Source organism: Amblyomma mixtum, chromosome 6 (assembly GCF_055824585.1).
Source record: "Amblyomma mixtum isolate Tamu chromosome 6, ASM5582458v1, whole genome shotgun sequence".
NCBI lineage: Eukaryota > Metazoa > Arthropoda > Arachnida > Ixodida > Ixodidae > Amblyomma > Amblyomma mixtum.
This window is the reverse complement of record NC_143017.1, coordinates 18,112,088-18,126,937: the sequence shown is the minus strand read 5'-3', so window position 1 is coordinate 18,126,937 and position 14,850 is coordinate 18,112,088. Positions and strand designations below refer to the sequence as shown.

The 14,850-nt window shown below is 45.7% G+C and overlaps 1 long non-coding RNA gene across 1 annotated transcript; it reads left to right on the top strand.

The window, feature by feature from the left end:
• Positions 1–2,068: 2,068 nt before the first annotated feature.
• LOC149338313 (uncharacterized) lies at positions 2,069–3,650 on the top strand. The gene is made up of 2 exons (XR_016283730.1): positions 2,069–2,886; positions 3,504–3,650. It is a non-coding gene; the product is annotated as an uncharacterized LOC149338313 (long non-coding RNA).
• The last annotated feature ends 11,200 nt before the right edge of the window (positions 3,651–14,850 follow it).

The window sequence follows — 14,850 nt, the reverse complement described above, 5'->3', positions numbered from 1 at the left end:
AAACAATCGCTGAGTGGTACGTGTCCGTAGTCCCTCGTTCACCTGATTTTCATTATTTTTTTCCGGGCGCATGCGTCTGTTAGCCCTCAAGGATCACTTTCGTCTTGGTTGCCTAGGTTTCTGTCAGTCGGAAGTTAGCGCCTGTGTTGTGTGCGTCTTTCTCTGTCTCTTGTCCCGTTTAGCGCTACCTCTCATACCGGATGGATCACCGCTACCGACTCGCCCAAGTTTCTACCCTTGTGAACAATATACAGTTATTAGTTGCTGGCTGCCTTCCGTATTTTTTGTCTGTTTACACGCACGCAGTCAGACTCAAATATAGAGCACTGAAAACTGACATTAATTTTTCTGTTCACTCAGTAATCATGGCCTTTTTTTATGCCCGCTGTAGACTGCAAACATATGTGTTGGAGTCATCATGGGAGACGTGGGCCTGGTGCCTACCATGTATATAGCAGGCGCCTGTCAGCTGTTTCTACCATGTGACACTTTTTGTTCTGTTCAGGTATTTGTGATGTGTTTTGATTCAACGTGTCACTTTTTTAATCTTCAGTAGCAGGCATGTTGTTTTGAGGCAATAAAATGTTCATTCTTTGATTGATGCTATTTCTTGCTCTTTTTTTTGCGCTTAAGAGCCGAGCCTGCATTATGAACCAACTACATTTCTTCTTTTTATTTCTTTAGTGTGGATTTTACTTGCAGTTCTACAATGAATGCATTTAATTACCGGTTATTCTTCCAGTTAACCTCCCTGCCTTTCCTCTTATTCCTCCTCCTCCTTTAATTAACACAGTTTGCCTGCCCAAAGCTTTCATCTTGCAGGAAGCATTGCAAGACTGACAGATTTTCACTATCTACGTATATTTACGCAGAAGCCAAAGTTAAAGGCGCTTTACGAAGAGCTCATCTTGATGTCCCACGAGCAAGTTTAAGAGAAGATACAGATCTCTTGCACGCTTGGGAGAAAAAATGTGGGTATTGAGGGTGTATGAGAAAACTTGTTGCCGTGCTCTCTTCTCCTTCTTGCGTCGCATTTGGCCAGTTGTCTAAAAATTAAAGGAGTGTTTGCACTTAGCAAGGTCAAGCTACCAGGCAGCCAATACATGAAATGACGCAGCAGTTTCTTTTGCACTTTTGATATGCAAAATTTTGTTGCAAAAGAAACTGCTGCATTATCTGATGAACTAATTACCTGGTACCTAGATTTCTGCTGAAGCAAATATACTTTTAATCTGCCGACAACAAGCCAAAAGTCAGACAAGAGGGGCAAGAGACAGCAAAGCAACAAGTTTTCTCACACGCCCTCAATGCACACATTTTATCTCCTCAGCAAGGAAGACGTTTGTACTTTCTTTAGTTATTATTGCTTATGAGATGTGAAGGATGGGCTCTTCGTAAAGTGTTTTTCATTTAACTGCATTACATATTACCCCCGATACAAAATGGCTAAAATACATCTATATATAGCTTGGTAAGGCTTCTATTAGCTAACTACTAGCATTGGATGCCCCAGCTACAGAAGAGCTAAAACACTTCTTTACAGCTAAACAAGGTATAAGCTAGAAGTCTACAAGATTTCAAGAAAAACCTCTTGTAGCTGACAGATAGCGTTGCATTAGCCTAGGTTACAGGAGTTCTTCAAGGCTTCGGACGGCTATATAAAATCTTGGCTATGCGTCTTGGCGTCAAAACGTCTTGGTGTAGATGACTTATAGATTTCTACAAGCACTTTTTTCTGTTTCGTGGGAAGAGAGCTGAAAGCTGATTTGCAATGACCAGAACAATGAGCCCAGGTTACAAGGGATGTATGGCTGTAGTAATGAGCCATTAATGCGTGTGCTAAGTATGAAAATGGAACACTTTTCAGTCACTGCGTTACTCTTGATTGAGTCCAGTGCATACATCCACCCCAAAAAAAAACGACCAGAAAATCAACGTTAGAAGTCATGGAGGAGGTAGGTTCACTGGTTTGCCTGACATCGAAACGGCAAGCAGTTGGATGGCGGGAAAATGTCGAGCAGCAACCAATTGTTAAGTCAAAAATTTGTTCAGCCCCGGGCCATCCCAAGCAACCACAGATATCCGTCGGACGTACGAGCTAGATCCGAACGTCCTTTGCCGAGATCGGACGTCCATCGGACGTACGAACGCAATCCGATTTCGGATATCCGTATTCGTACATCAGCCGGACGTACGGACAGTGTCCACTTTTGTATATCCGCATGAGAGACGAGGTGTACGTCCGAAGGATGTAAGGCTGAGTATTTTCCCAGGCCATGAGTATCGACGTTTTTTATTTCACAGAAAATTCGTGTCGTTCGTGTATGTATACTGTTTTATTTACATCAGTTGGAGGGTTTGACGCGAAGATGTTTGTAAATTGGTGCGATTCCACTCCTACCTGCAGTGCAAGAGCCGCCAACGAGCTAAATTTATCTAAGAGGAGAAGCAGGTGCTGCATAATTTTGCAAGAACTAATGACTAGTTTTATATTTATAAAACTTCTCCAAATTAGTGGAGTTGTGCGACATGTCCACCGTTTTGCTAGCTAAACTTGCCATTGAAACCATTCGTATCTAACCTCCCGTGCATTCTGCTATCACCATCATCATAGATGTCAGTTCGCGGTCAGTCCAATCCAATCCATCAGTACGGCTCCGTAGCGCTGCGCTGTTGTTGATTTGCTGCGTAGTGCTGTCGCGCAGAGCTTTATAGCTCTGTTATTATAATGTGTGGCTTTGTTCGGTCTGTGGACGAAAGTAGCATGTAACTTAAGCAATTCGAAAGATACGGGAAGCGCCTGAAGCTCTTGTGGAGCACCGGAATCCCGTACTGCGTCGACCTTGGTTTAAAGAAGGCTTAGAGCACATGGGATTGCCTACGAAGGTATGTATCCAGTACACTTCTTGGAACTTGCTTCTAGGACAATGCATGCTCATATAACATTCGTTGACAGGACAGTGGGAGCAGTAAGCGCGAGGAGATGGCTTCCCCAAGTGTGTGCTCTTCTCACACTTTCGGGAGCCTACATCACACAGCTGCGGGAGCCCTCAACTCGCGCGGCTAATTCCCACTCATCTTCAAAGTTGCGGGACGGAGTATTTTAGCATCTTGTTAATTTTTAGGGCATCGCTAGGTTCACTGTGCCTATATAAAGAGTGACAACGCGCGAAAGGCAGACCATAGGAAGCACGTGTAGTTCGCAGTGGTTCGCAATGGAAGCTTTGCGGCTTTCTGTGCACAGTCGCGTACAGTGATGCGCAGGTTAGTGCCCTAAGGCCCATGAGAATAAATAAAGAACAGATACATTGTCAAATTTGGTGTGGAAAAGTGAGAGCTGTTATTGCCTTATACTTATTGAGTTGTTTTTTAATGTGCATTGTCTTTTATACTTGCAGCATTAAACACTTCTATTAATTGGTTCCAATATGTTTTTACTTGGGCTGCTACATTGTGCCATTTATTTCACATGACTGATGTTTGCCGCGTTCTTTTTATTTCAGAAATCCTGTGGGTGGGAAGATTACGGATGTGTGTCCCAAGCTTGCCACATTTGAAGAGTCACATTTAAGAAATTTTCCGAATATAACCCATTGCTCTGCTGATGTATCATCAACCACAATAAAATATGCGTGCTATGCATCAAATTGTTCTTGGTTTTATTGCATCGCGCGGAGTGAAAAAAAGCACGCATGCACCATATATGCGAATATTCGAGGAAGATCCGCCAATGGACGTACTCAACTGGACGTCCGTCGGCGGGCGAACCGTATACCTTTGGCCACCTTTCGGACGGCCGACGGACGTCTACCGGCTGTTTGCGGATATTCAGCGGACGTACAGAACATCCGAAACAGACCTCTGTCGGCCGTCCGAAGGATATCGGTGGTTGCTTGGGATGTTCACAATGGATGCGTTGATGAGCAATGTTGCTCTGATGTGGATGGCAGTGAAGAGCTAGCTAGGTGTTCCAAAAATAGCTTTTCTTGCAAGGAGGATGCCAACTAGACGGTAACATGGGGAAGTCAAATCCAACTCTGTTCAGCAGCCTGCAGAAGTGAAAAATATCAGGTGAACCAAAAGCAGTGAGCTAGGTGCACGTAGAATGGCCAACGAAGAGTCGGAAGCAAGTAAGACCAGGCAATGGCAAAGAGTGACAGAGCAGGCAAGAAAATAAGCTAACTAAAAACATAGATGCCTATGATGTCATTGTGAGCGACATTTGAGCAGAGTGTTACAGCTCACCATAAACTCAAGAAGTCATTCACTGTGGAGGTCTTTAACAGAATCAAAATTCAAACAGCGTGCATGGACACAGAAAGCCAAGCAGTCAACAAGTGCACTTCCTTACTTTGATGCAGACTGTACTCACAGAACCTTCTCAGCTGCATCTTGCAAACAGGCTATCTTTTACCTGCAAGATGTGGCTGAATCAAAAGTGGCTGATGGCTGGCACCTTGCCCGATCACACGAAAACATAGCAGAGATGTTCCTGTCCTGGTAATACCTGCATCATTTCAGTATACACCAGAGATAGTGGAGATCTTGGACCTCACCTTGATATGCCACACAGGAGCCCATCTGAAAGATAACAGAAATACAATTGCGTGTGTGTAAGGTTCCTGACACTGCACTGCCAAACAAGTCTTTTCGAATCTGTACGATGAACCTCAAATGATGGCACTGCGGGCAAGAGATTACAAACACCACTGCACAAAAAGCATTAGTCCAGATGCTCAGTTCAGAACTGCAACAACCTCTAGGCCAAGTCGTCTGAACAACCAAGTACAAGGTGCTGCGACCAATTTACGTGAAAATAGCCCAGGTCCTTGGTCCTCCGGCCAACAGTTGGAGTTCTAGAGGTCAAACAAATAATGGGGATGCTAATGAACATTAGCAAACAGCCCACACCTATACAAGAAAGCATGAAGTGAAAGAAAAAGTGACAGCAGCAAAGCGTGCTTACCAAAACTTGAGAAGTTGAGTAGGCAAGAAGTTGAAAACCACTGTTGAACAGCCTGTACCCCAAAATAAATGTACAATGTGAAGCAGGGACAACGCCAGCTGTCAGCGGTGCAATGGTTTACCAAAAAATACAAGCAGCCATGCCTGCAAAGAGCCATAGTACTTCATTGCACTGTCAAACAGCCTGCGCACATACAGAGCAGCACCACTGAGTAAACTACCTCAGTGCCAGGGCTCTCAATTGTAATGAACCAAAAGCTTGACAAGTCAGTGCAGTAACACACCTGGATTGTCAAGATTCTCTCAGTTCCTTTTTTATCTGATGGATGAGTAACAAACCACAGACCTCAGGCAAATCACAAAGCTTGCAGTAGCTAGGCATATAAAAGACCACACAGCAGAAGAAATAGCTCAGGGCAGCTCCGCACCAATGAACTAAAATCAGACAATGAGAGTTTTTCTACAAAGAATTCTCCCATACTTTCATCATAACCCGCCACAAAACAAGTCAGCAACTATACCTATATTGCTTCAATGGTTTCATTGGTTTACGCATGCAGACAAGAATTTCATGAAACCAATACAACCGCTTCATGATCCCTTGTAAATTGTGGGGTTTGACGTCCCGAAGCGACAAATTGACTTCGAGGAACGCCGTAGTGGAAGTCAGCATATCTTTAAGATATACTGACTTCGCACAGCACACGGACGTTTTTGTATTTCGACTCTATCGACATACGGCCGCCGCGGACGGCATCGAAAAACCTCCGACCTGGGGATCAGCAGCCGAACGCCACTGCCAAACAGCCATCACGACGGGCTTCATGTTTACTTCATGATAATTATACTGCAGATTCCTCTCCACAGTTAAGACAACCAAAGCCCTTTTAACGCGAGTTTCACTGACGGCAATCACAGCAAGGCGAATTGGAGCCCTCAGGTGGCCAGAAGAGAGCCTTTGGCGAGGGTAAAATCCTGCCAGAATGCAATAGAGCACAGACTTTAATCAATGTGTAGGAAAAAAATTCGCGCCTTATCAACGTACGTTTAAACAAAGCTGGTTGGTTCGAAGCTTTGTCACGTTCACCTTGTCACCGCCTTGGTAAAGAAAGCAGCTCGCATGCGAGAGCAGCCTAGCTGTATCCACTTAACAAAAGCTCAAACACATGCAAACGCCCTGTTTTAATACATTGAACGCTACAGTTTGGTATGCAAAACACTGGCTGATACTGTTTTGTGATTTGTAAACCAAAGAAGAGACACACTAGCCGACAGTTCAATCAGGCTTATTAGTGGCTTAGCTACAGCAAGGCTGACACTTTGACCACACAAGAGAAATGGAATGTTACTTTTGCGGAAAACGAGGTTCACATGTCAGCGTAACGCTGGTGGTAAACGATATCGCAGAAAAGGGGAAACTGCAAACAGCAGCGCCGTCAAGTGCAAACCAGCGCGGAACAAAGAGCTCAGGGAAGCGTACACAGCATTCCCTTCGCGCGCATAGCTAGCAATCGCTAGCCACTGATACGCCAAATGGCCAAATTAAGTAATAAATTCCTAAACTTAAAAATAAACAAATCAACACAGACCTAAAAAAACAAACAGCGTCTGATACTTTCATGTTAGACTAAGCACTTACAGCTTGCATAAAGATTTATTTCCCCTTGAAACGGTTAAAACCACGTTGAGAGACTGTAGACAGCAGACAGACAGACAGACAGACAGACAGACAGACAGACAGACAGACAGACAGACAGACAGACAGACAGACAGACAGACAGACAGACAGACAGACAGACAGACAGACAGACAGACAGACAGACAGACAGACAGACAGACAGACAGACAGACAGACAGACAGACAGACAGACAGACAGACAGACAGACAGACAGACAGACAGACAGACAGACAGACAGACAGACAGACAGACAGACAGACAGACAGACAGACAGACAGACAGACAGACAGACAGACAGACAGACAGACAGACAGACAGACAGACAGACAGACAGACAGACAGACAGACAGACAGACAGACAGACAGACAGACAGACAGACAGACAGACAGACAGACAGACAGACAGACAGACAGACAGACAGACAGACAGACAGACAGACAGACAGACAGACAGACAGACAGACAGACAGACAGACAGACAGACAGACAGACAGACAGACAGACAGACAGACAGACAGACAGACAGACAGACAGACAGACAGACAGACAGACAGACAGACAGACAGACAGACAGACAGACAGACAGACAGACAGACAGACAGACAGACAGACAGACAGACAGACAGACAGACAGACAGACAGACAGACAGACAGACAGACAGACAGACAGACAGACAGACAGACAGACAGACAGACAGACAGACAGACAGACAGACAGACAGACAGACAGACAGACAGACAGACAGACAGACAGACAGACAGACAGACAGACAGACAGACAGACAGACAGACAGACAGACAGACAGACAGACAGACAGACAGACAGACAGACAGACAGACAGACAGACAGACAGACAGACAGACAGACAGACAGACAGACAGACAGACAGACAGACAGACAGACAGACAGACAGACAGACAGACAGACAGACAGACAGACAGACAGACAGACAGACAGACAGACAGACAGACAGACAGACAGACAGACAGACAGACAGACAGACAGACAGACAGACAGACAGACAGACAGACAGACAGACAGACAGACAGACAGACAGACAGACAGACAGACAGACAGACAGACAGACAGACAGACAGACAGACAGACAGACAGACAGACAGACAGACAGACAGACAGACAGACAGACAGACAGACAGACAGACAGACAGACAGACAGACAGACAGACAGACAGACAGACAGACAGACAGACAGACAGACAGACAGACAGACAGACAGACAGACAGACAGACAGACAGACAGACAGACAGACAGACAGACAGACAGACAGACAGACAGACAGACAGACAGACAGACAGACAGACAGACAGACAGACAGACAGACAGACAGACAGACAGACAGACAGACAGACAGACAGACAGACAGACAGACAGACAGACAGACAGACAGACAGACAGACAGACAGACAGACAGACAGACAGACAGACAGACAGACAGACAGACAGACAGACAGACAGACAGACAGACAGACAGACAGACAGACAGACAGACAGACAGACAGACAGACAGACAGACAGACAGACAGACAGACAGACAGACAGACAGACAGACAGACAGACAGACAGACAGACAGACAGACAGACAGACAGACAGACAGACAGACAGACAGACAGACAGACAGACAGACAGACAGACAGACAGACAGACAGACAGACAGACAGACAGACAGACAGACAGACAGACAGACAGACAGACAGACAGACAGACAGACAGACAGACAGACAGACAGACAGACAGACAGACAGACAGACAGACAGACAGACAGACAGACAGACAGACAGACAGACAGACAGACAGACAGACAGACAGACAGACAGACAGACAGACAGACAGACAGACAGACAGACAGACAGACAGACAGACAGACAGACAGACAGACAGACAGACAGACAGACAGACAGACAGACAGACAGACAGACAGACAGACAGACAGACAGACAGACAGACAGACAGACAGACAGACAGACAGACAGACAGACAGACAGACAGACAGACAGACAGACAGACAGACAGACAGACAGACAGACAGACAGACAGACAGACAGACAGACAGACAGACAGACAGACAGACAGACAGACAGACAGACAGACAGACAGACAGACAGACAGACAGACAGACAGACAGACAGACAGACAGACAGACAGACAGACAGACAGACAGACAGCAGTCAGTGATCGTGCAGGAAGCAATCAATGTGGACGCACTTTGGAGTCTCAGGCAAGACGGCCAGTGCAGCCAACAAAATTCATTCAATTCTATTCGTTTATTTTTCAGAGCGGTACAAATACAAACTCTGAATGGTCCCCTGGACTAAAAGTTGCACAGATCAACTTGACGAAGGTCCAGGGGCCACCTTACGAGACAGCAGTCGACATAGATTAACAAAAGAAACTGCGCTCATCAAAAATCACATTGAAAATACATGGGTAATGAAGCAAGTTTCAAAACGATACATATACATGAAACAGTGAGACAATAACAAGATAAAGAAAAATCATTTGTTGACATGGAAGCACACGGCCAAAGGACAATTAGTTTAAAACTAAGGCAAAACACAACAAATGAGGGTTAAACGTAGAAGTTCAGTTGAGGTTACAGAAATAATTTTTAAATTCTTTCTTAGATGGAAAAAACCCTTTTGGATATTTCTTTAGAAGTGATGGAACATTATGCTTGAATGACTGAAACTTGTTTTGGGTGGGGAAATAGGGAACTAGCCAGTATGGGGGATTTCTAGTCAATGCATCTGTTGTTCGCTGTTGTAATGTCGCAACAGTTTTAAGAAAATTTGCAGACTCAGCGGATGAATAATAAAGCCGATTTAAAAGTTGATATTCATAACTGTGCTAGAAACGAATAATTCCATACTTCGGAAATAGGTTGTTTGAAGAAGCGTGTATTGCAGCATTAACTACATAGCGCAAAACTTTCTTCTGGAGCACATTAATTTTATCCGTACTTCTTTTGTTGTTGAGCTCCAGACAAGACTGCAATAATTTATGTGGGGTGCAAATAACGCTTGTTACAACTGGAGTTTAACTCTTTCGGGAATCAGGTTCCTGCAGCAGCATAGAGTGCCTGCAACAGCAGACAGCTTCTTGAAGACGTGATTAATGTGGTGATCTCAGTTTAGGTGAGAGTTAAAAGTAACGCCAAGAACCTTATGCTCATGTACTATTGTTATATCTTTATTCTTATAACTGACCTTATTTTGAAGTGTGAAAACTTTATTACTTGGTCTAACTAGTAAAACCTTAGTCTTAGTGGGATTGATTATTATGCAGTTGGACTGGGACCACCGTGATAAGGATTTGAGCGTTCGGTTGCACTGCAGAGCTAAGTCGTTTGGATCTGCACCTTTATAAAGAATGCTACTGTCATCAGCATATATCAACCATTCAGCTGATTGATTAATAAGAACTATATCATTAATATAGAGATTAAATACTAGCGGGCCTAAAACACTATCTTGTGGTACTCCGATTTGTAGGGGCTGCAGAGATGATTCAACATTGTGTATACGGACGCAGTGGACTCTGTCTTTCAGGTATGATCTAATTAAATTGAGGGGCCCGCCCCGTATTCCATACTGCGATAACTTACCTAACAAAACGTTATGGTTGAGGGAGTCAAAGTCTTTATTGAAGTCAATGAAGAGACCAAGAGTAAAAAGACCAGAAACTAAATTTTGAACTATCTGTTCTTTAAGTAGAAGCAATGCCATCTCTGTCGATCGTCCTTTTGCTAAATCCATATTGGGAGTCAGTTATTATCCTGTTTTTCTCGAGGAAGTTATTAAATCTATGAAATATAACCTTTTAGAGGCCTTTTAAAAAAATTGAGAGAATGAATATTGGCCTATAATTATTCACGACCTTTATATCGCCTTCTTTGTGCACTGAAGTAATTCTAGCCTTTCATCATCATCAAGCAGTGTCATCAAGGAAACTGCTGGATTCCAGAGCTAAATTAAAAATGTGGGCTAAAACAGGAGCGATATATTGTATTACAAATTTTACTTGCCTCATCTGAATGCTATTGGGGTCCAACGCTTTACTGTTTTTCATTCATGTTGATAAATGTGCGATAGACCTCCTCAGTGTCCGTGGGCTTAAGAAACAAACTGTGAACAAAACAAAATCCCGCACCCTTCCCTTGAAGACGGAAATTTCCTTCACTTTCTCAGCGATGTACCTCATATCATGAAGTGTGTGAGGAACCGTTTTCTATCACATACATATGCGAAGGTTATTCACAAAATTTTCTGACCACTTAGAACTGCATAAGTGTTGTACAGTGCACTTTCACTTTTTGTTTCACCTGTTTCCAGGCAGGCCCTGATTACATCAGTTATAAACATTGTCGACAACTCTTCATATTTACTCATTAAAGGCCTAAATCAAGACAATTTCTTGTGCTGACTTTTGTTTCAGCTCTTCAGTAGAAGCATTGCCATTGGGCTGAAGTTTTACAGAGAACAACGTGAACTAGGTCTCGAAAGAACTGAAGGCAGTGAGAAGTTCACTTTACTAATTAACGAGTTATTTTATGCTCTAAATGCTAAATGTTCCATCGAAGCCATTCACAGAAACTCCCCAAGAATAAAAGTGAGAGCTTTTTTATGGTTATTGCAGCTGAAATACTGCAGGTTGTACATGGATACTCTCAAGGTGTCTTTGGACACTTTTATTTTCTTGCTTTCCACATTTTTCAAGCATACGGAATTATCAGCGCATTCCAATACATTGCCATTACTATACCTGCCGCACAATGTTTTACGTCCTTTGCAGGTCATTAAAGGCTTCCTCGAGCTTCTAAACACCACGGAGAGAAACAGCATTCAAGAGAACACGAAACTGTTCGCATCGCAGAAAACACCTGAGTAACTTCATGTTACATGCTTCCTTTATTACTGGTGGCAGGGTACAGACTGGCAGGAAAGCCGCCAACACGTGACACATGGTAACTCAGGGTTGCTTGGCCCTAAAGATTGTCCCGCTATAACACTCCTCCCCCCTACGTCACGAAGTCCTTCCGATACGCAGGGCGGCTGCGTTGGCGCTGTGGTCGCTGGACTTGAAGGGAAGCACTCGCTTCACGGTCCTCACCACAGGAAGCAGATTCGGTACTGGGCGCTGCAGCCTCCTCCAGTCTTTCTCCTTGGTTCCGTCTTCCAGGGTCCTCTGGGCTTGAAGGAATGCTAAGCCCGGAACACCCTGCCGGGGAAGCAACCAGCGGTTCCTCCTCTTCACACATCCCAGAAGCGGAACTGTCCAATGCGTAGCTGGCAGAACGACTTCTGAGTTAGTCAACATGACGTCTCCATCGACGACCGTCCTTGGTGACGTCCAAGTACGACACTGGTCCTGTGACAGCATCCACAATGCCCGGCAACCACTTGGGCCCATAGAGATAGTTGCGCACACACACTCGATCCCCCACATCAAACAGTCGCACTGCCTGGCTACGGCGCTGCATCACCTGCTCTTGTTTCTGCTGCACACTGGACTGCAGGTCAGGATGCAGACGCTCTAACACAGTTGAAAGTTTCCTGCCCATTAACAATTCGGCCGGGCTCTTGCCTGTTGTAGCATGAGGCAGGATATGCTGGGTCATTAAAAACCTAGCCAGACGTGTGTCGATATCGCCTCCAACCATTCGCTTGAGTACTTCCTTGGTTTCGCGCACCATGCGTTCTGCTTGACCATTCGAAGAAGGGTGATATGGGGCAACGGTCACATGTCGGATTTGATTTCGGCACATGAAGTCGCTGAACTCCTCCGAACAAAAGGCAGTTCCATTATCAGAAACAACAGTTTCTGGAATGCCATGGGTAGCAAAAAGGAAACGAAGCTTCGCACAAACTGCAGCTGCCGACATGGAATTCATCCGGCACACTTCCAACCACTTTAAGTGAGAGTCCACCACAATGAGGAAGACCTTGCCTTGGAAGGGCCCAGCAAAATCAATGTGTAGTCTTGTCCAAGGACGCTTGATGAATTCCCAAGGGTGAATCTTTGCAGCTGCTGGCGCAGACCTGGATTCCTGACAACGTGCACAGTCTCTCACCTTCTGCTCAACATCTCTGTCGATTCCTGGCCACCACACGGCTCCTCTGGCAAGCCCCTTCATCTTGACAATTCCTGGATGAGCTGTGTGAAGAATGTCCATGACATACGGTCGAGCTGGCTCTGGAATGACCACACGACTGCCCCACAGCAAACAACCTTGTTACACCGACATTTCATGCTTGCGGCTCACAAACGCTGCAAACTCTTCTGGCAGCTTGCCCTCTGGCCACCCATGCTGCACCCAATTGCAGACTCTAGCCAACAGCTTATCCCTTGACGTGAATCTTGCCACCTTCCTAGAGTTCCATGCTACTTCCGGCGCCATTTCCAACATCCCTACTTCCCAAAGACGCTGCTCCTCTTCCTCTGTCCTACTGGCTCTCAGTGGTAAACGACCGAATGCATCAGCATTGGAAAGCTTCTCCGCTGGTCGATACTCAATTTCATAGTCATAAGCCGATAACATGAGAGTCCAACGCAGCATCCGTGGTGATAGCACCTGGGGAATGGGCTTGGCATGGTGCAACAGTCCTAAGAGAGGTTTGTGGTCCGTCACAATTTTGAAATGTCTCCCATATAGAAACTGATGATACTTCTTTATGCCAAAGCCGATGGCGAGCGCTTCTCGGTGTGTCTGGGCATAATTCCGTTCTGCCGCACTCATAGTTCTTGACGCATAAGCAACCGGTCTCTCGCTGCCATCTTCGCACACATGACTCAACACAGCACCCAGTCCGTACGGGGATGCGTCACAGGCCAGCACTAGGGGCTTGTTGGCATCATAGTGCACCAGAACATGTGATGACTGCAGCAGATCTTTCGCCCGGCAAAATGCTTCTGCCTCAGCTTCCATCCAACGCCACTCGCGACCCTTGTCCAAGAGGCGGTACAGTGGCTCCAAGGCATGAGCTGCTCCTTTAAGAAACTTGTTGTAAAAGTTCAGAGCTCCTAAAGAGGCTTTAAGTTCCTTTTTGCATGCCGGCTCTGGGGCCTTGTGAATAGCACGCACCTTGTCTTCTGTCGGTTGCACACTTGCAGAGTTCACACGGAATCCTAAGTAACACACTTCCTCAACACAAAATTGACATTTGTCAAACTTTAGTCGCAGACAGTCTTCATGAATTCTTTTGAGCACTTCTTGTAAACGAGCATTGTGCTGCGCCTCATCCATTCCACCGATCAAGATGTCATCCAAGAACGCAAGAACACCATCAATTCCATGCAACAGTTCTTCCATGTACCTCTGAAAAATAGCCACTACCACGCCAAATTGAAGACGGGTTACGCGGAACAGTCCCCGATGTGTTGTAACCGTCAACAAGTCAGCTGTTTCTTCATCAACAGTCTTCTGTTGATACGCCTGTCCGAGGTCTAGCCTTGAAAACTTCGAGCAACCTGCCAGCCTGGCAAACAGCTGCTCTGGTGTCGGCAGGGGATACGTTTCCACTGCACTACACGATTGACTGTGCTCTTGTAGTCCCCGCAGATCCTTATCGATCCATCTTTTTTGACAACTGGAACGACAGGTGTTGCCCACTTCGAGTGCCGCACAGGCTGGAAAATGCCTTGGCTCACCAACTTGTCCAGTGCTTCGTCGACCTTCGTTCTCAATGCAAACGGTACTTGTCGTGGCTTCAGAAATCGCGGCGGAGCTGCCGGGTTCACCTCTATGCGTACAGGAGGCCCTTTACTTGTCCCAAGTCCAGGCTCAAAGACTGAAGAATACTTCTTGAGCAAGGCTGTTGTTCCCCTACTGCCAGTTCGACTCGGCTCGTACACACTGTGAACACCACTCAGATTTATTCCCAAGGACTTGAACCAGTCCCGACCGAGAAATCCGATACTAGCACCCTTAACCACCACTAATCACAGGCGATGTTCCTGCCCCTTGAATTCCACCTTCACGGTCAATTCACCCAACATTCGTAGTTCCTTGTTATTCTAAGCTCGGAGATGAAGATTACTTGGGCGCAACGCCCTTTTCGATATTCGCAGCTTCTGCATAGTCCGGTCGTTGATGACCGAACACACTGCACCAGAGTCCACCTCCATCTCTAGGGGACTTCCGTTGACGCGCACTTCCACTCTCACGGCTGGCTCTTCACCAGACAGC